Here is a 19,679-nt window from a genome sequence, read left to right as displayed (position 1 = left end):
ACAGAAACACAAGTCTAAGCTAGACAGAGTGTCTGCTTCTTACATTTATGGAAGCCTGCCTCAGAAGAAAAACTCTTTATTATGTATAAGGTACAGACCATCTGTGTTGGGCTCCGAGATCCAGATTCAAAAAAGTTGGAGGGAGGCTGTGATCCCAGCTGCATTCACAGTCAGTGAGGATTCTGAGACCAAGGAGCTACCTGTGAGCAGCAGAGCTGGTGGATTGGGATGAGGAATGATGTACAATACTTGTCACTGTAAAGGGTGCAAAAAACATTGTTGCGTACACAGTGTGCATGGGGGAAAAGGATACATGGAGCAGAGAAACACAAACAAAGAAAACATGGCCAAGACAAAAAGATCAGCTCATGAAGTTTTCCGTACGAGCTCTCTCCCTGTTACTGTGGAGGAAGGTAAGAAAGATGATATTATTATACTGGTTGTAACATAGAACACTGAACCCTTAACAAAAGGGGTAAGAATGGCAATGGCAGTAAACTGGTACTAATGGAGAATTTGGGGAGACTTTCTTTTTTTACTTTTTCTTTTAAATAACTAAATACATCTTTCTAGTTTAATCCTATAAATTTTCTTAAAGCTCTTGACAACTCTCTTCACTTCTGCCACAAAATACATCCCTATTAACTATTTGTTACTATGCATGCCATAAAGATTAATAACATTTCGTTTCTGAAAAGGAAAAAAATAACCATTTTGTTTTCAATTTTAACTACTGAAACTTTAGTCACATTTAACACTGGCACCAAAAAGTAACAGCTTCTAACTTCAAGCAGTCTGACATGCATGTATGTTTTTGCATTTCAATAAACAGGTAACAGAGAGTTACGTTGAATATAAATGAATGGTGACTAGGCAAATATGAATAAATCATTGTAAGTGACTGTTGCTGATTCTGACAGAAGGCAAAACTGTTTGAGTCCCTATTCAAGCCAAAATCATCACAAGTGTTTGTCCTGTTACATAAAAATGTGTTGGCTTTTTAAACACTGAAAATGAAACTATGGTTTCACTGATATCCTTGGCTAAAACACTGTTCATCCCTCTGGGGACAAAATTTCACCTAGTATTTGAGTCTCTGTATGGATTGATCTTGTAAATACTTGCACGTGATAGAAGGGACACTGACATTTGTGCTGTGGTGGATCTTGCTGTCACAAATCTAAGTCACTTTTCACAGTGGTATGCTCCTCCTAGCTGCTGGAGATTATGGCTCTCCACGCTGAATCAGCAAGCGCAGACCGATGCATGCTCCAGCAGCATAAAGCCATGAATTTTGCAGTTTGAGCTGAACCTGTGGGTTTTGCAATGAGGCAGCTAAGGTGTGGGCTCATACTCCCTTCTGCAAATTCTGCTGAGGAAGCACTAATCCCTAGTGAAAGGGTGGAGTAGGGAGTCTGGGGCAGGAACAACTTAAACCACTTCAAGGTTTGCCAGAGCTTGTCTGTCAGCTCCTGTAAAGAATCCTATCGACATCAAAGGGACTGTGTGCACTGGTGCAATTACTGACATCCGCGTTTGCAGAGGAGACCAAAGCCCAGCTAAAACACGGATTTTTTTAAAATGTGTGCTATGACATCACTTTCACTTTACTAAAATATTACACGTTTGCTAGGAGAAATTACTGCTCATTTATTTAAAATATGGCCAATGCTGCATGCATATACCAACATCCACACAAAACTTCCTAACTGTACTCATACAAATTGATTCTAATCTGTATACAACAGCATAAATTAAGACAAAGCCTTGCTATAAAAATGCCTTTATACCCATGTATCTAGGAATATGATTATGTCTAAGCAGCAATTTTAAGTTGTTTCCCAGATTGTTCCTGTATCCAATGCAACCTGTTTATTTTGACCTCAGTTCTTAGAAACTGTTGATGCCACGGTAGAAATATGCTGTGTGTTCCAACCAGCAACAAACAGTCCTAATGACAGAATACTCCATCTGTGCTGCCAGAGCATACAGCCTCATATAGCTTGTATATGCTCCGAGTATGAATACTCGAGGCATAGAGAGCAGGAATGTAAATGGCACCGTAGCTCACATTGCAATGTGCATTCTGACATAACAAAACTAGCCAAAATAGGCCTTCCTAGAGAGTCCTAAATTAGCTACTTTACAGCAGTATAATCCAAATGCAACAGCAGCACTTTTTAGCAACCCTCCCTATTCTGATTTTATTAAGAACAGGCTTCTTAGTTTTTAAATGTTTCAAAATACAAAGTCAAGAAAGCTGACTTAAAATTATCCAGTGCTATCAAAAGGTAAGAGTTGAAGTGTGCAGAACATATGGCTCTATTTACTGCAGGAACAAACTGAATTCAAGGGAATTTTCCACCAACCTTGTACTCTGGAAAAGGTATATTACACAAAAATGCATGTGGGGATCCTTTAATTTTTCTTGCATCTTCTCATCTTATATGATGCAGCTGTGGAGCAACACCCACTGGTATTGGTAGCATGAAAGGGCGATCCTTTTCTTTTACCAAGGTCTGGTACCAATTACCATGGATTTAGAGGCACTATATAAAAGACAGTGCTGATTTGTTTCTAAATTTGTATCTTGATTAAACTGTCAGACTATAGCACAAAAGCAGAGCTTACCTGACTTTAAAATGCTACTACAATAAATTATCCAAGAAGTACAGTACAATTTTAAAACCTTATGAACAGATCAATACTACACTATGTTTAAATTTTAAATTTTGGCCATGCCAAATCAAATACAATAGAAGCAGCATTTTTAACAGCAAACTGTAAACTCAGTATGTTCCAAATAAAAGTTGTATGTGAGAGAGACTGTGAAGCAGGATTTTAAAAATCATTAAGTTGGCCAAGAGAGTAACAACTGCATGATTATTTTTCAAATTATTTCAAAATGTATTTTGGTACCAAAAAAAAAAGAAAGAAAAAAAAAAACTAATTTCTTAGGAACTCAGATGTAAACTTCCATGGGTTGGAATAGTGTTGTTCAGGATTTACCCCTGTAAACAGAGCAGAATTTGGTCTCACCCTGTTAAAGTTAAGTCATTTCACCCAAAAGCACTTCAATGATACTGAATATCTTTTAACTATCCAGAATTTCAACATCTAGGATTAGTGCTGTAAACATGCATAGTGATTGTGGTCTAATGAAAGAAAAAGTCAACATAAACATGGTGAAGCAAAAGCAAGATCAGCCATGCAGAACTTCCAAAAAGTACTTTAGGAATTAAACTACTGTTATTAAAGCTACTGTCATTAAAGCTTTATAGTATACTAAACCGTTCTGTACAACGTAAATATTACCCCAAAGTAGCTATTAGTTTTCAATCATGATTAGAAGACCTCACTTTTCCTAAAGCTCCTGCTTCCTCCCCCCCCCCCCATTGTTTTACTATGTTCTAACAGAACTTTTTCTACTTACTTTTACACAGCCTCTGTGTAAGAAAACAGCTATTCTACCTCAATTAATTGGCAAGCACCCTTCCAGAGAGGGAATATATGATAAGAGTATTACACTGTGAAGATCACGCGTATTTTTATACCCTCAAAAGAGGGTAATTGATCCTCCCCTCTCCTCAGTTTCAAATGTGGAACTTGGCTGCTATGGGTTCTTTCCCACACAAATCGAGCCTTAGCTCTTTTGAATTGAAACAATATGGGATGATTATTGTGGGAAATTTTTTACTGTTACTGTAATTTAAAACTTTCTGTACCCAATTTTGCATTTTCTATAAATCAAAAAACCATTTCACTTAGGGCTACAATTAAACAGAGGAAATCAAAGACTAACTTCTAAGCAAGTCTTGCTATTAATCATAGGATGAACTAGTAGTACAACTACTTTTACTGCAGTTTCTTTCTGCCTGAGAAATACATTTTAATCTAAAGCTTGAACTCTTCAGAAGAGCCTGTCACAGAAGAGACAAATTAAATAAAGGTATAGTAAATGGTACAGCATTGCATGCTATTTAAGACGTAGGAAAAAAAAAAAAAAAAAAAAGCATACTGACTTCTGTAGTAACTCCAAAAAAATCACTAGTGACAATATAATCAATCAAGGTTATTTATGGAAGCCTCTCTCACCTTCTGACACAACAGAAGCCTGCTAAAAAGTATAGCTCCGTCAAAGTTTGCGCTAATGAAATGTTACTGTAGAAACAACTACTCAGGGTCTGATGCTGCAGTTACAGAGGTTATTGTACTTTTTCTTTCACCACAAGAAGCCACGGAGTCATGTCTTTTACTTTATGTCTCTGAACACAATAATATATTTTTATCCTTTCTACAGAAAAGTTTACAGAAGCAATTGATTTCAACATCAAAATTTAAATATAAATTATGATTTTCAAATACAAAAATTAAACACTGGGGAAAATATTCTACTCTGTGGAATATGTAAATGTAGGGCTTCTGTTTTTTCAAACTTGAAGCCAAAAAGATAATTTTTTATTTCATAAAAAGAAAAAACACATCCTGATTGCTAGACAAAATGAAATATGAACTCTTAAATCACAGAAAAACATTTCACCAAGCCACCTTGATTTTTTTTCCCCATGTCTCTCTTTCCAAAAAAAATAATGTCTTTACTGTTTAGTATCTTCAGTGCCCAGATATCTCTGGAGAGAGGTTTAATGCCATAACAGACAAAATTCCTCATGGTGCTACTCCTTGCAAAGTCCTTGTAAGTCACCACATTATCTGCAGCAGTATATCATCGTAAGACTAAAAAATAATAGCAATTTTTCACAAAATATATACTCAAAATGAAAGTTGACTTCTAGTTAAACACATTTTGTATTGTGTGCATCCCATGCTAACGAGGAACCCTTTTACTGATTGTGAGGTAGAATTGAAATGTATCCTGTAAAAATTCTTATATTTTTAAATCAGATACAAAGAAAGTAGCTGTGAAGAGTTTGGGGAGGTATTGGAAAAGCTTCTTACAAAAACAAAATCCTTCCCAGCACTAAATTAATATTGAATGTTATGCTTCAATGAAATACTGATAGAAAAGTTGTCACCTTTGAGAAGAATCACATCAAAGTAAGTAAATGACATACAGAGACCACAGATTGAAACTCTCTTTTACTGTTGATTTTCTCCCCAGCTAAGATTTCTAATGTACTTGCAGAACTCATTAACTGACAATAAGCTTCTGGAGCAATCAACGTCTCTGTTTCTCAAAAAGTACATCAGATGGCCTGTGATACAGTGAGTTCTCAGGTCTTTGCTTCACCGTGTTGAAACTCGCTCATCATTTTAAGCATACCATTTGCCTACCTGAAGGAAAGGGGAACTTCTAATTTTGTCTTCCTTTCTGATCTGAGCATCAGGCAAAGGCAGGCACTGACTACAGAAAAGATGCATGACCCCAAAACAATTACAGCAGCCATAATAGCCTTGCCTACCAGTAATTTTGGGAAGATTGGATATGTGAATTGACATAAAGAGTAAAGAAAGAAAGAAAGAAAGGGTGGTGGAAAAAAAAGTTTAAAAATTTCATGTGAACAAGCACAAACAAACTGGAGCACTTGCAAAGGATTACTAGGGAACATTTCAGAAAACTCCAGCTATAAGTGCTTTGAGCCAAAAGTCAAAATACAGGAGACTGTTCTTTATACCCTCCTTACCAGCTGCAGATGGAAGAAGAGGGGAAGCAGCAGTAGGAGAGGGAGAGGACAAACAAGCTCTACAGTCTGGCAAATGTGATAATTCTGCTGAAGATCTCCACCAGACTACCAGTGGGTGCAGAAGTAGGCCCTATGCATATACATCTGCAGTATGTGATTGTCTCAGACACATCTATTAGAAATATAGAGGAAAATATCAATTTTTACAGTACTGATTAAAACAGAGTTGGCCTTCTGCAGCGACTGAAGCAGCACAGCTTTAGCTGGCTTGAAGCTGTCCACGAGGCAGAACCAGCACGGCTCCCTGCACTCCATCCAGTTGCCATCTGGTTCCCAACACTGTGCATCGTGTGTGTCCAGGGCACTCCCAGGTGTAGCAGTGCCTTGATGAGAATGAAAATTTCAACAGTGATTGAGAAAGCCTGCTCACTTGAGCTGAGAGTCATTTGCTACACAACGCCAGTACTGCAGAAGCTAAGGACACTTATGTCTTCTGTAAACTAAACACTCACAGTACCAACAGAGCAGAGGTTGCAGTAAAAATAAATAAATCCTAAACTACACTGTAGGATAAAAATAATGAAATTATTAGAGAAGAACAGAAGAAGATTTAAAATATATGTTATTATTTTTAAAAGTTTCTTCCCAGTTTGCTGTTCTGTAGGGAGCACATAAAATGTTAAAACTTGTAAGTTTTCACTTCCATGATTTATTTATTTATTTATTTATTTTTAGCACTCTGTAAGGTTATTTTTCTGTTGTGTTTTGACTTAAACAAGACCACCACCAACAACGAAATGACCTAATTAATTTCTCCATACAATCTTAAGATGTACTAGATTTCAATTACTTGTACAGCAGAATCCTAAACTGGAAGCACCAGGCCATTTCACAGCATCTTCCTACAAGCTGTTCTGATCAGATTGAGGCTTGGATTTGGGGTATTTCTATGCAGATTTCTGTGCATGTTACAACCTTCCCTACTACTTACGAATGCAAAAAACAGAGCAACTAACATACAAGACAGTGGTGATGAGAAAAACGCCGTGACAAGTAAGTGCGGCACATAACCTTCCACTTTGGTAAAGAAGACTACTGAATTTTGGGAGGCAGAGGAGTCTCCTCCTGAAGCTCTGAGGGAGTCTCCATTCAAAGGACTCGAACAGCAGCTGCAGCGCAGACCTAGACTAGAGATGCAGCCTCATGCAAAGCAGTATTTAACCCCTCCAATTCTGTAAGCACTGCCTTTCAAAAACAGGGCACAACTGAACCCTTCTCAATCTGGTATTCTCCACGCTTATGTCATACTTGGTATATTCAGACCTCAGCCAATTGTCACAGAAGAAATCTTGTGCTCAACGTCAGAGTTATCTCCAACTAACTCCAGCTCTGGAGGTGCTCAGCCAGAGGAAGCTTGAAGAAGCTCTCACTGTTGGACCCAAGACAGTGTAAAAGCATCTCCCAACTTCTTACCCATTCTCACCCATTCTTCCAGACAAGGGCACTACAACTCACATATATTAATATTTAATTGTGGCCTAGTTTCTAGACCACAACATATTTAAGAAATATATTTTACAAAATAAACAATATACAGAAGAGTAAATAGAGAAACTCCGGGCATTGCAGCTTCTGCTGATTGTAAACATAAAAGTTTAAGTTGTTGATCATAAACAAAATTAACCCAATTGAAATCAATGGCACAACAAAAATTGTTCTTTGTGCTTTCTCCCAGCGGCTTCTCCAGAAATAGTGCACAGCTTTATTTGTTCTTTATGTTATGTACTGTGAACTATCTGAAGTTGTCTTGAGTAGGACTTCAACACTATGTTGGCCTTGAACTAATCATCTGCAAAAAGTTGAAATTCAAACTGCAAAGAATGGCTTTACTTTTTTTTTTTTTTAACTGCTATTAGAAGTAATAGTCACTAAAAAGCAATGTAAGATGTAGCCATTGATCACCTGGATAAAACTTCATTATGAACATTTTTCAAAAATATGCATACAGAGCTGAAACAAACTCTGCAAGTGCACTGCCAAAGTAATTTTCCAGCTTGATCTCTCAATGCTAATTGAATTGCGAGACTTTCTATTTGTTCCTCCACTATCTGCACAGTTAGGCCTGAATTTTCACACATTTTCAGACTGATCTTCAGGAAAGCTTGCTGGTGCTTTTTCCTGAACCCTTAATTAATCTGTATTTTGGGTTAGATAGCACCTCAAGAAGAAGAGATATGACAACCAAAGTTAAAAAATTCAGGGATTTGATACTCACTATCTCACCTCCTTCTCCATGTGAATTTTGGTGCACCACCACAGAGGTACGTGCCCTTTAATATATTCAGCTTAGCAGGTTTCAAAAGCTAAAAGGATTATAGCAATTATTTTGACAATAATGGAATTGTAGTGCTTCTGTGTCCAACCCATAACCTTATATAGTTGCAAGGCAGCCATATCCAACCAAAAGCATAAATAAATCTATTTGGGGAAGAGAATTATGTGCATACCAAGTCCCTTCTAACTTGCTAAAATTGATTGTGAGGTGTGGGCTGCAATGGCAGAGACTGATGAAATATTCACCACCAGCAAATACATGCGTGTACATATATTATCTTCTATATGCCTGAAAGTATCTTCACGAAGTTAAAGCTGACTTTAAAAAAATAATAAAAAAAATCCTTTGATGAGACAAAGTAGCTCAGATGCCTTCTGTGGTCACTCAATTGGTTTGCTCTTAGTGACAGGCACAACCACCTTTTAATTTGCATTTCTTCCCCACATCAGGCCTTTTTCTGTACTCAGGAAAAATCCTAGATCACCTCTTTCTCTTTTGGCTGTATCTGCAGTCAAGTGCTATTCCTTATCTGGTTGCCTTCAGCTGCACTAAGTTTTGACTCCTGTAAGCGCTTTGGGGAAAGAAACGCAAGCACTTGATGGCTACTGCTTTTATCCTGTTAAATATGACCCCCTGAGAGCACTTTGTGTTACAGAAAATAAAGTAATCACCACTCTAGATAACTACTAAATAACATCTTAAATGTGTACACCTTAATATTATATGTTCAACTTCAGTTTGATTTACACCAAGTAAGAGAGCATCCATACAAAAACACACCAGTCTCATAGGTTAAACAGACATAAATTGTAGAGCAAGTTATATTTTAAATGAAGTAATTTTACAAATACATTCAGAAGGCACCAAGGAGACAGTAGAAATAATTGTTTTAGTATCATTTAAAATGTAAATGTCATGTAATATGTAATTTAAATGTAAATCTGCACCTTAAACCTTCAATCCATCAATGTAAATCTCCAGTTAAGAAACAAAATTTCCATGTGATTGTGTTAATTCCTCCTTCTATAATAATTACAGAATGTATAACCTTCCATTAAAAAACTGGTAAGTATCTTCATAACAGACTGAATTGGAAAACTATTTTAATAAAAAGGTTACTAATAGAAGTAGATTTTAAAATGTAAGTGATTTGTTCCTACATCCAAGCAACAGAGAAACACAGTATTTCACACTGCATTAAAAATAAAAACAAAACCTATGATGAACCCTTGCAGCAGAATTTCTGTGTGTATGCCCCTTGGGTTTCTTACAGTTTCCATCCATTTGGAGATAACATGATCAATTCCTTCCCATGCATCCTGAAATTTATAAATGCACATTGGAGGAGGGACATTACCAATTTTGTGTCCTTTAAAATAGGAAAGCAAGACTTTGACACTCCTCAGTTTAAACTAGACAAAGAAAGAAGGAAAAAAGCTAACCACATAAGTCTACAAGGTCATGCAGAATTTAGCATTCTTTAAACATACTTTAAGAGTCATTCAAGTTCAGGCTTCCTGTATCAGGTTTTTAAATTAGTGTTACTTTGGTGTAAGAGTAAAGTCCAAAACTGATATCTGTGGGAGACTTTCCACTGACTCAAAACTGAACAGACTATTTTGTTTCCTATAGACAAATAAGACAATAAATCTCATCTGCCAAAGGTAAGAAAAATAATCATGAGGAAAAAAAAAACAACAACACACCAACAAAAACCCTGCCACCAGATAGAAAAATAAATATTAAAAAAACAACATGACATATCAAAGAATACTTTTTTTTTTTTTTTTTCAAAATAATGCTTTTTGGATGTAGAAATGTAAAAGCAAATACTCTACAGTTGTTTGTGTAAGAGTAGCAAAATAAATACAGTGAACAGAACAAAACAGAACAAAATCTCTTGAATATAATCAAATAGCTTTTCTACCCTTCTGCATATTGAATTCCAACAACAATCAAGACCAACCCTGAAAAGACTGAGAACGCATTTAAAAACTTATGCCAAAGTTTTGTGCTTTTCCTGAACTGAAAAAAGTAACTGCCCTTACACTGTAAATATTTGTGACTTTATCACATCTTACAGATGAAGACATAAATGAATATTTCTATGTTTTTATCTTCCAGCCAAAGTCCCTTCTATCCCTTCTATTGCAATTTTGTAATACTAGTTACTGTGAGCAATATTTTAGAAAAAATAACTTGTACCAAAAATATCGGTATTAAGTGTATCTCCTATGCAAAAAAAAAAAAAAAAAAAAAAAAAAGACATTTCTCTCTGATGAATTTAACTTAGGTGTGAAGTATCTTGTCCTTTATCATGACTGTAAATCACAAAAATACTACCATATCTTTCTCTAAGCTACTCCATGTTACACACACACACACACACCCTCATTTGGCATTAATATACAGACTTGATGCTTCTGGTTTTCTAGTCTCTAGATAAACTGGGTCCTTTTTGGAAATTACCTAAGACAAAGAGAAATAAAATAAAGAAAAATAAAGAAAACAAGGCCGCTTTTAAATAATGCATTTTTTTGTTCTAGTTTGGCATTCTAAAAATATTTGTCTGTATTTATAAAAGCGCATGACCTCTTATTATTAAAATTGAAGATGTGTTCTCCTTTTGGAAATGTCCACTTATGTTGACAAAAGAATTTCAGGAGCTGACTGAATGCCATTGTAAACTTATCTGCATGCAGGTATCTGAACACATAAGCAAAATGCTGAGTATACATCAGCAAAATATCAGTGAGCAATTCAGACACAATCAACCAAGGACTATAGAATATGATTTAATTAATATTTCACAAAGGTATATTGGTTTTTATAATAACAAATTCATTTTTTTCTTAGCTCCTCTTCCTTCCCCTTTGCGAAATCTTTAATGAGCATCTGAAGCAATTTAATTTTCTATTTTTGCTTTAACAAGTTTGAGAAGGGCAAATCACTTTAAAACTCCAGAGAAACTAGACAAGAGCTAAACATTTTCCTTGGCAGGTAAGAGGACACAACAGCAGAGGTAAATTTAAACTTACAGATATCAAAATAAATTAGTACATTGCCACCTTAAACCTACACACCCCTTTAAAAACACTGCCTTAACTTAAATAGTGCAAAAGGTAATATAACTACACACCTAACATGAAGTCAATATTCTTCTTTCATTCATACAACTCTCATTTGGTGCATCAGTGAGAAGCAGCTCTTTGGAGGCTCTCCCTGCCTGCTGCCCCACTCCCCCTCCCTTTTTTTTTTTTAATTAAAAAAATCATCCGTGCTTTGACATGTATCTCGGAGTATTGTTCCTGGACAATTTTTATAAAAGTTTTGAAAAGTTTTATGAAAGACCCAGAAAACCACTGCAGCAGTCAGATCATTATTGCTAACTATTATGTATATAGGCTTAATCCAAATCCCGTTTGAAGTCGAAGGAAAAACCCCCGTTGCCTTCAGAGGCCTTTGGATCAGACCCTTTGTTTCCAGAGGTACGGCAGAGCAAATTTCAAATGCATGCAAGAGGGAAGAGCGTGCAACCACTAAACAACTGCTAACACTAATCTTCTGTGAAAAAAAAAAAAAGAGACTGTTCTTACAAAGGACAACTCAGAATGATGAGAGCTTACATTTGATGGTATGTATTTTTAAAATCCAGGCTGCCAAGGGCCCAATTCTGGGTGTTTTATTCCTGCACATACACCCAGGAATTGAGGCATCATAAACAGAACTATGTTCAATTTTAGAGATCATACGGCAAATTTTCATGAAAACCTGATAGCATTGGTATCACTAGGAGATTTAAAATATTCCATATGAATGCAGTGATAGCTGTGGACATATTTCTGCAGCATTCTTAGGAAAATAAGAAACTGGTTCGCTTGCTAGTGGTAAGTTACAGGCCAGATTTACTAGGGATCCCCCCAAAACACACATACTACATGTATGTTAGTGAATATCCCAGTAGAGAGGGATTGATCCCAAATCCATCAAGCTAAACCAAATTCACCCAGGCACAGGGTTAAACGCACAAACAAGTACAGATTTACACAGTCAGTATGGTTTACGGTAGTATAAATTTAGGACTCAAGTGCGTGTACACTTGAAAAAATCTACCCCGCCATTTTACATCTACTGGGATCACTCACCCCATGAGCATCTATTGTGCTGGCTACAGTGATTTCAACTTTTTGTCTTCTGGCTGCAATCCTAAGTCTAGCTAGCTGCACACATACTGAATAAACGAATACCTATCTTTGCAAAAATGAAATGCATTGTGTGACTATGCACACGATACGAACACATACATAGCTATGATGAAACATGTTCTACAACATGTCTTATTTTGACAATGACATACAATCATATTTCTAAATTTATTTTGTTTTCGGCCTGGTACAGGCTCTATAAACCAAAATTAAAACCGTATCACAGTATTGCTTTGTTATATATATTAGACCCCCATAATAACAACCATTGCAGGGGAAGAAGGAGGGAGTGCTGATTACCTGCACCTGTTTCAAGCTGAGAGTGACTGATGCAGTTAGCAGGAAAAATGTCTAATTAGAGAGCATTTCCATTTTCTTGAGGGAAGGTGTCGTGATCACAGGCCTGGCTGTGCCTGGAGCACCCGTGTGCACAGGAGACCCTGAGCACTGCTGCATGGGGTGGAGGACCCTGCCGAGGTTTTTACTCTGCAGGAATATGCCTCAAGTGGAACCAGGGCTAAATGCAGTGAAGCCAGGTTGTCTGCAAGGGAGCTACTGAAACACTTTGTGGATGTGAATTACACACACACACAAAATCAGAAGAAATCTGGATGAAACAAGGCATTTCTTCCACTTCTCCTTTTATTTCTCTTTTGCTGCTGCTAAATGTTTAGGAATACTTGGCACACACCAGGAGAAGGTAGTGCCATACCAACACATTTGTACAAAATATGATCCAGCCTCATGTTACCTCCTATATTCAATGAAGACAACAACTCAGGGCTGCACCTACATTTGAAAGCGGGAACTCCTGTTCCATTCCCTTTCTTCACTCCACCTCCTCTTTTCTCCCTCCCATCTGCCCACAATAAAATCTCCCTTAACCTTGCAGTCTTCACCCAGGCAAAATTCTAATTCATTTCAGAAATTTTAGCTCGAATAAGGATGTCCCACATCCAATTTAGTATCCCTGGGAGTAACCAACCCATTGCAATCTATCAACTTGTGTAAAACCTTGTGGACTGTGCTCAGTCTACTGAAAGCTGCTCTCTCCCTTTCACATAACTGTGCTCTCTGTAGAGCACTTTGTCTTACTCACAGGCCTAGAAGATATGCACCTCTCTCCTGTGTTCCCTGCTTCGCCTGCGTTAGTATCATCTGGGAAAAGCCATCCTTTTAGTCAAGAGAGCTTAAGAATATAATGCTCATTTACCACCAACACCTTAAACACCCTTTTGGAGGCTAAAAGTCCATTGGGGGTGGGAGGGAAGAGACAGAGTTTGGAGCAAAACCAGCTTCCTCCTGTAACAGTGCATCTTAGATTATTTTCACCATTTTTCACTATATTATTAACAGAAAATATGCTAAAATTCATCCTAATTGCCTATAAAAATTCTTCACATTTGGGAACTATTGCCTATGGTTTTAATTTTTCATTCCATACACGAAACTTTTTTTTTCCTTACAAAAACACATGGCAGTTCAACACAAAACACTTTCAAAATGTAAATGCTTTATCACACATGCATAATTCCTGAAGGCATTCATCTGAGGGGCTGAACATTTCTATCAGCAGATATATTTCATGTTCTATACTAAAATAATTCTAAATTCAAAAAACAGAATCCCCCAAACTAATAAACAGATTTTAATCCCTCTTCTTTAATTAACATACACGTGTTCTTTATGCACTGCTATGTCCATATTTAGCATGCTTAAAGAAATCCTCAAAGTGAAACAAACCAGTAATAAGTCAGTTCTTCTTTTATTTTCACAGTGACCATTTCTGGCAAGCCACCACAAAATAATGAACTAATACATCAGAACCTATTTTATATTCCTTGAAGTGCTACCACTCAGCAACAAAACAACACCAGTAAGTGTTACAACCTAAGAAAAAAAATCCTCTTTAGATACACAGCATCACTAGGGGCAATATCATTGTACACTCTGAAATTTCTCAGTGAAGAGTGTTTAGGAGTTTCTGATTTTATAATAAGTACAAGTTAAAAACCTTGACTAATACTCAATTTGCATTGTCCTGTGGAGCTACTACAGGCCTCTAAAAGGTATTTTGAATAAATTTATTTTAGCTGAGCTATCACCAAGCCGTACGTTCCTAAATTTCTTTCTTAATCTGCACAGTTCACCAAAACACTCTCTACTTACTTTGAGCTCAATCAGCCAATAAATACTACTTTACTGCTTAAAGTTATGAGTTGTTTTTTGGTTTATGTTGCCATAAAACAGCTCAAATGCAATGCCAATACAGAGACAGTTTTGATACAATACTGTCAGTGGCCTAAATTTAAAACTATTTCTGCACAGGCCACTACGTATTTTCTAGTTTACTTAAATTTGTGGATATAAATAAAATGAAAATAAAAGATTCAAATATTTTACATAAGCGTCCAGATTTTTCAGTGTAGAGGAAAGCATTCTGTTTTACAAATACATATGAAAGGACTAGATTTCTCATAGAGGGTCTTTAAAATATATTTTTTTTCTAGCTACTTTAATTTGCACATGCAGTTGTCTAAATAAAGCATACAGCGTAAGTATTACAGGTCTGCCAATGTCAGAGTAGTTATAAATCATAAATGTGCAACCCTCTGCCAGATTGTACCTAACTCAGAGCATCTATAACCGTATGCTACTTTCCTCTATAAATGGCATTACTCAAATATTGAAGCAATATACTTAAATAAATTCCTTCGTTAACACCCGAAGAGCAAGGGAGAGTGGGAGTGAGCGTGAGCATGTGCCCGTGCGCGCACACAGGAGATAAAGGAGAAAATACACTTATGACATTTACGGACCTTAAAGGCTATCCAAAACAGTATTTTAAAAACAGATGATAAAAATGGTAATTATAAACTCATCCTGAACAATTCCAGGTACTACAAGAATTTAAATACGAACCCTGGAAATCTTCACGTCCAAATTCACATTGCTAAGACAGTCAGGAAAGGCAATTGGAATGAGCTACAGTAACTGAAGATCATCACATAGTTACCTCAGGAATATTAGTGAAGAAGGGCGAGCGTGTACATTGGTGCACAGGCGTACGAGTGGCAAAAAAACCCACGGCCGTGTTACCAGCTGCGTTGTAACTGCTCTGCACACTGATGTTTAACAACGCTGCAAGCACGCTGAAATATAAAATAGATGTAAAAAAAACTTCCACCGCCCAACTTTGTATCTTTCCTTGAGCTTCCTTCTAAAATAATAATAATAATAATAATAATAATTAAAAAAAAAAAAAAAAAAAAAAAAAAAAAAGGGGGGAGAGAATTGCCATTGAAGCACGAAGCTACATTGCAATCAATGAAGGCGCGACTGGCACAAGTCCTAGAACATTTGCATTCAGAAATAAAAGCTGTGATCGACCTTTGTCTGCGCAGAAAACGAAGCTTCGCCGGCTTTCGACAGCCGAGCGAAGGGAGGGGCCGGCTTGGCAGGGAGGGCGAATAACCCCCACCGTAAAAATAAATAAATAAATAAATACATAAATAAATAAATCCCAAACCCACCGGGGGCACGGAGCCCCGGGGGTGTCGAGCCCCGCGTCCCTCCGGCAGGCGGCTGGAGGCGAGGGGCAGCGCGGTGCACGCCGACTTTCCCAAACTTGCGGCTGCCGCCCCGCGGGGCTCGGGCAGGGGGCAGCCCAGGGCCGGCCCCAGCTTCACCTCGCAGGGAAGGGATGGCAGGCAGGCAGGCAGGAGGCGAGCCGGCGGCTCCCCCCGGGCACACGCAGGCCTGCGAGGAAGGGCAGGCGGTCCTTACCTCGGCGGCTCCTCCGCACGCTGCCCCTGCCACAAGTGCCCCTGCTGCCAGCTCCCCGCGACAACAATGGGAGGCTGCGAGGGGTGGCATGGAGGGGAAGGGAAGGGAGAGAGGAGGGAGAAAGGGAGGGAGGGAGAGAGGGAGGGGAAAGAGAGAAGCGTGTTAAGCTTGTCTGGTAGTTAACAAGTCTTGAATGAAGAATGTTAGCAAACAGACAAACAGCATGTCTGATGCATGCTAATAGTCCTGGCTTCACCGCTGACACTATGAATAATTCAGCAGAGAGGAAGGAGGAAAGGAGTGGGGAAAAAAAAAAAAAAGGCACCCTCCACTCTCCCTTCACGCTTTCAAATGTCTGCAGAGCAAACGAGAATAAAAGTATGCCGCAACTCTCCCCTTTCAACCGACGGCTACAGAAATATTCCGAAAAAAAAGGCCGGCTAGGCACCACCACTCTTGCCAGGGCTGCCTCTCAGAGATCTGCGACTCCTAGTTTTGTTGGCTATTAATTTCCCCCTCTCCCTCTTTACCGCCTATTTTACTTCTTTTGTCTAGGAGCTGGCACCTGTCCCAGAGACGGCATTTTACTGCACATCCCCTCTTCCTCCTCAGCAGGGAGAGGCTCGCAGGGACGAGGCAGCCTTTGTACCTCTGTCCCCACAGCAGCCCCCCCCACGTCTCCATTTCAGATTGCAAGGGGCTTGGAGGGACATCAGCTGCCCTATTTCACGTGGTGGAGATACCTAAAGCCACTAAAAATACATTCGTGCTAAAGAGAAAGCCAGAGAAGTAGCAGCTTGTTCTGTAGGCAGCGTGGTGCACTGATGCTGGGGGGGGGGGGAGGGGGGGGGGAATCACAAGTAAAAGGTTTCGTTCTCACAGCATACAAACTAGCAAAGCCCGATTCATCGCTCAGTCAAAGAAATCAATTTCTTTAACCAAGGAAAAAGAGAGGGAGAGGAGAGGGAGAGAGAGAAAAGGATCAGCGGAGGGGAAAATACTTGGAGCTTTAACCTCCACATTGCGACGTACAGTACAGCCAAGCAAAGCCCAGAAGAGATGGAAAATTAGCCCAGCTCTTACACAGTGAAAGAGGAGGGTTAAATAAAGCAGAGAGAGGGAGGGAGGGAAAAAAAAAAAAAAAAAAAAAAAAAAAAAAAAAAACTCCTATTTGCAGCATTTTAAAAAGTTCTGCTCTGGCAAAGGCCGTCTGAAGGGGAGGCCCTTGCAGCAGGAATGCGAGCAGCAGTAGCCTTTTTTCAGAGTCCAGCCTCCCCCTTGCGAGCGACTGGAGCAATCTGGCTCAGCGAGAGGAGGAGGAGGAGGAGGAGGAGGACGTGAGCTAGCGAAACGCAGAGGGCCAGAGCTGATGATGAAAGAGGCACGGCCCTGCGCGAGCAGGCCCGGGTCCAGGCCCGGGCCCCGGGAAGAAACGAAGCGGCACCGCGCCGGGATACACGGCGATGTAGCCTGGCTAACGAAGCTTTTAATTGGGGGGTGGGATAGGAGGGAAGGCCCTAGGAAAATATCTTCCGGGATTTAGAGTGGGGAGCGCCGGGTTCCTCTGGTTTGCCCCACCTAGGTATGGGAAAGCACTACGTGAGGACTGCCAAAATGCGGCACGAGAAACGCACCGAGCTGCAAATGGAGATTCAGAGGAGGAGGAGGAGAGAAAGAGAGGAGGAAAAAAAAAAAGTAAATGCTGCATGTGACAAAAAAGCTTGGTGATTTTGTTTTCTCATGCCCTTACTTCTAAACCAGCTGCACAGCCAAGCTCAGGCTGCTTGGCCCTTACAACTATCTTGGCACAGAGTCAAAAGCTGATAAGCATTTGGGCGAGACAGCTCAACTGCTGTGCTGGAAGAAAAACAGCTGCCATGATTGCTGTTTGATTGAGAGCGCTTACACATACTCACAAAAAAAACATATCGGACTGCAAAGACGGGCCACAAATGCCTGAGGATTCAGCTTCAGAGGAGCAACGCACATTTCCCCCCCTTTAAAAAAAAAAAAAAAAAGTTTTATATAGTTTTTCCTCCATTCGCCCTCCCCTTTTTTTAAAGAAAACGTACTGCGTAGACTTGCTTTTCTTCTTCCCATCCCCCCTCCATAACCTCAAGCAAACTCAAGGAATTGTGCCAAAAGTCCCGTTGCTAGTTACCAAGTGCATTTTTTTAAACGTCGCTTTCTTTCCCTCATGCTTGCCATGGAATATGCAAGTAAGATAATCTTTCCATTACTTACAAAAAGTAATTAAAAAAGGAAAGGAACTTCTAGCAAACCTTCCTTTTTCTGCTTTTTTTTTTTTTTTTCTTTCTCTGAAGGGGCAAAAGAAGGGAAACGAGGGGGAGAAGAATATTTTTTCTCTTTGCAGAGTCCAACATTTGGCTTTTTCCATTTGTGGCAGATCACTGTAACGCTATTGTAAAACAACTTCCTGCCCCTTTTGGCTCCGGTTCCAGAAGCTACTAGGCTAAGTTAATAGCACAAACTTTTTTCCCCCCTGCCGAAGAAGAGAGACAAAAAAAAAAATCCTGCAAATTATTTTCCCCCTTTTCTGGCTAATGGACTCATAAGATGAACTCATGGCAGCTCTTTAAGAATGTTACACAAGAGACGTCGCTACCTCAGCTGGATAATTCGAGCTGAAAAGGTGGGGTCATTATAACTGTACATGTATCTGTGTCTGTGTATGTCTATTCATTTTAATTCTGTAATTTTAAGTTGCAAGTCTTAATACCATCAGGTGGATAATGAGTTAAGCTGCTTCATCTGTTGTACTAATTTGTGTATCTATCATAGCACAGATCATTGGTTTAGCATATACAGTCTCCTACTTTCCAATTGCTTTCGTTCTCTAAGGTGGCCTGCCTCTCTCTCTCCTCCCTCCCCTCCTCTAAATGCTTAGTCCAATGAAAATACCCACCTAAGGCTTCTAAACCCTTCCTGCTAGAAACTGGAGATGTTGCAGTCTCTATGCTATGAGCCAAAAAGGAGAAAATAAGGCCTCCACAACTTGCTCTCTCATGATCTCTCTCTCTCTCTCTCCCCCTCTGTTTCTCTCATAGCAACAGCATTTCTTGGTACGCCTGCTTTGGCATACATCAGCATTTCTACCCGTCCAAGTGTCCTTTTGCGTCACATCTCGCCATTTTACTCAACCAATGAGATCTCCGTGTTGCAGTAAAAATATATATACTTTTTCTGTTATTGGTATATTCAAAAATTTGTTTATGTGCTTTCCTAACAAAAAATGTTCTTCAGCATTTGATTTGCCCTGTGTGAAAAAAAAAAAAAAAAAAGAGAGAGACTGTACAGGATTCAGCCTTGAAGAGTCCTCTTTGTGGAAAATATATTACCGTAAGAAAAAAGGGATTGCATGGTTACTTAAGGAAAGTCATAGTTGTCCCCCAGATTTAATGTTTATTTTGCTTATGCTATCATTAGTGTTCTTTTAAAACAGGTAGGCAGTTTCAACTAACTGGAAAAGTCAATACCATGTGTTTCTAAGACTTTGTAAAATACTCCGAGGGAAAAAAATAAAAAGATATTGATGTTTTATTCCTCTAAATATTGATCAAGAAATTATAAAAAAAATGCAATGGAAAATGGAGTTTCTATTTCTCGCAACTCAGATCCCATCCAGAGAGGCTGCTCTCCAACCTTCTGCTTAGAAATGCACGATCCTGCAAAATGGAGCAGAGGTCTTCG

The 19,679-nt window shown here is 38.8% G+C and overlaps 1 long non-coding RNA gene across 3 annotated transcripts in view; it reads right to left on the bottom strand.

Annotated features, from left to right (window-relative positions):
* LOC309874141 overlaps positions 1-16,505 on the bottom strand; it is a 47,516-nt gene extending 31,011 nt beyond the window's left edge. For 2 of the 3 annotated variants that reach the window (XR_014316782.1, XR_014316783.1), the window contains exons 1-2: positions 15,969-16,505; positions 15,199-15,334 (exon numbers count right to left, since the gene is read on the bottom strand). This is a non-coding gene — a long non-coding RNA (uncharacterized lncRNA). The remainder of the gene's footprint in view (positions 1-15,198; positions 15,335-15,968) is intronic. The other variant, XR_014316784.1, reaches the window with a different exon arrangement.
* Between the last annotated feature and the right edge of the window lie 3,174 nt (positions 16,506-19,679).

The sequence above is a fragment of the Aythya marila genome (assembly GCF_965140915.1).
Source record: "Aythya marila genome assembly, chromosome: 1".
NCBI lineage: Eukaryota > Metazoa > Chordata > Aves > Anseriformes > Anatidae > Aythya > Aythya marila.
This window is presented reverse-complemented; position numbering and strand designations above follow the sequence as displayed.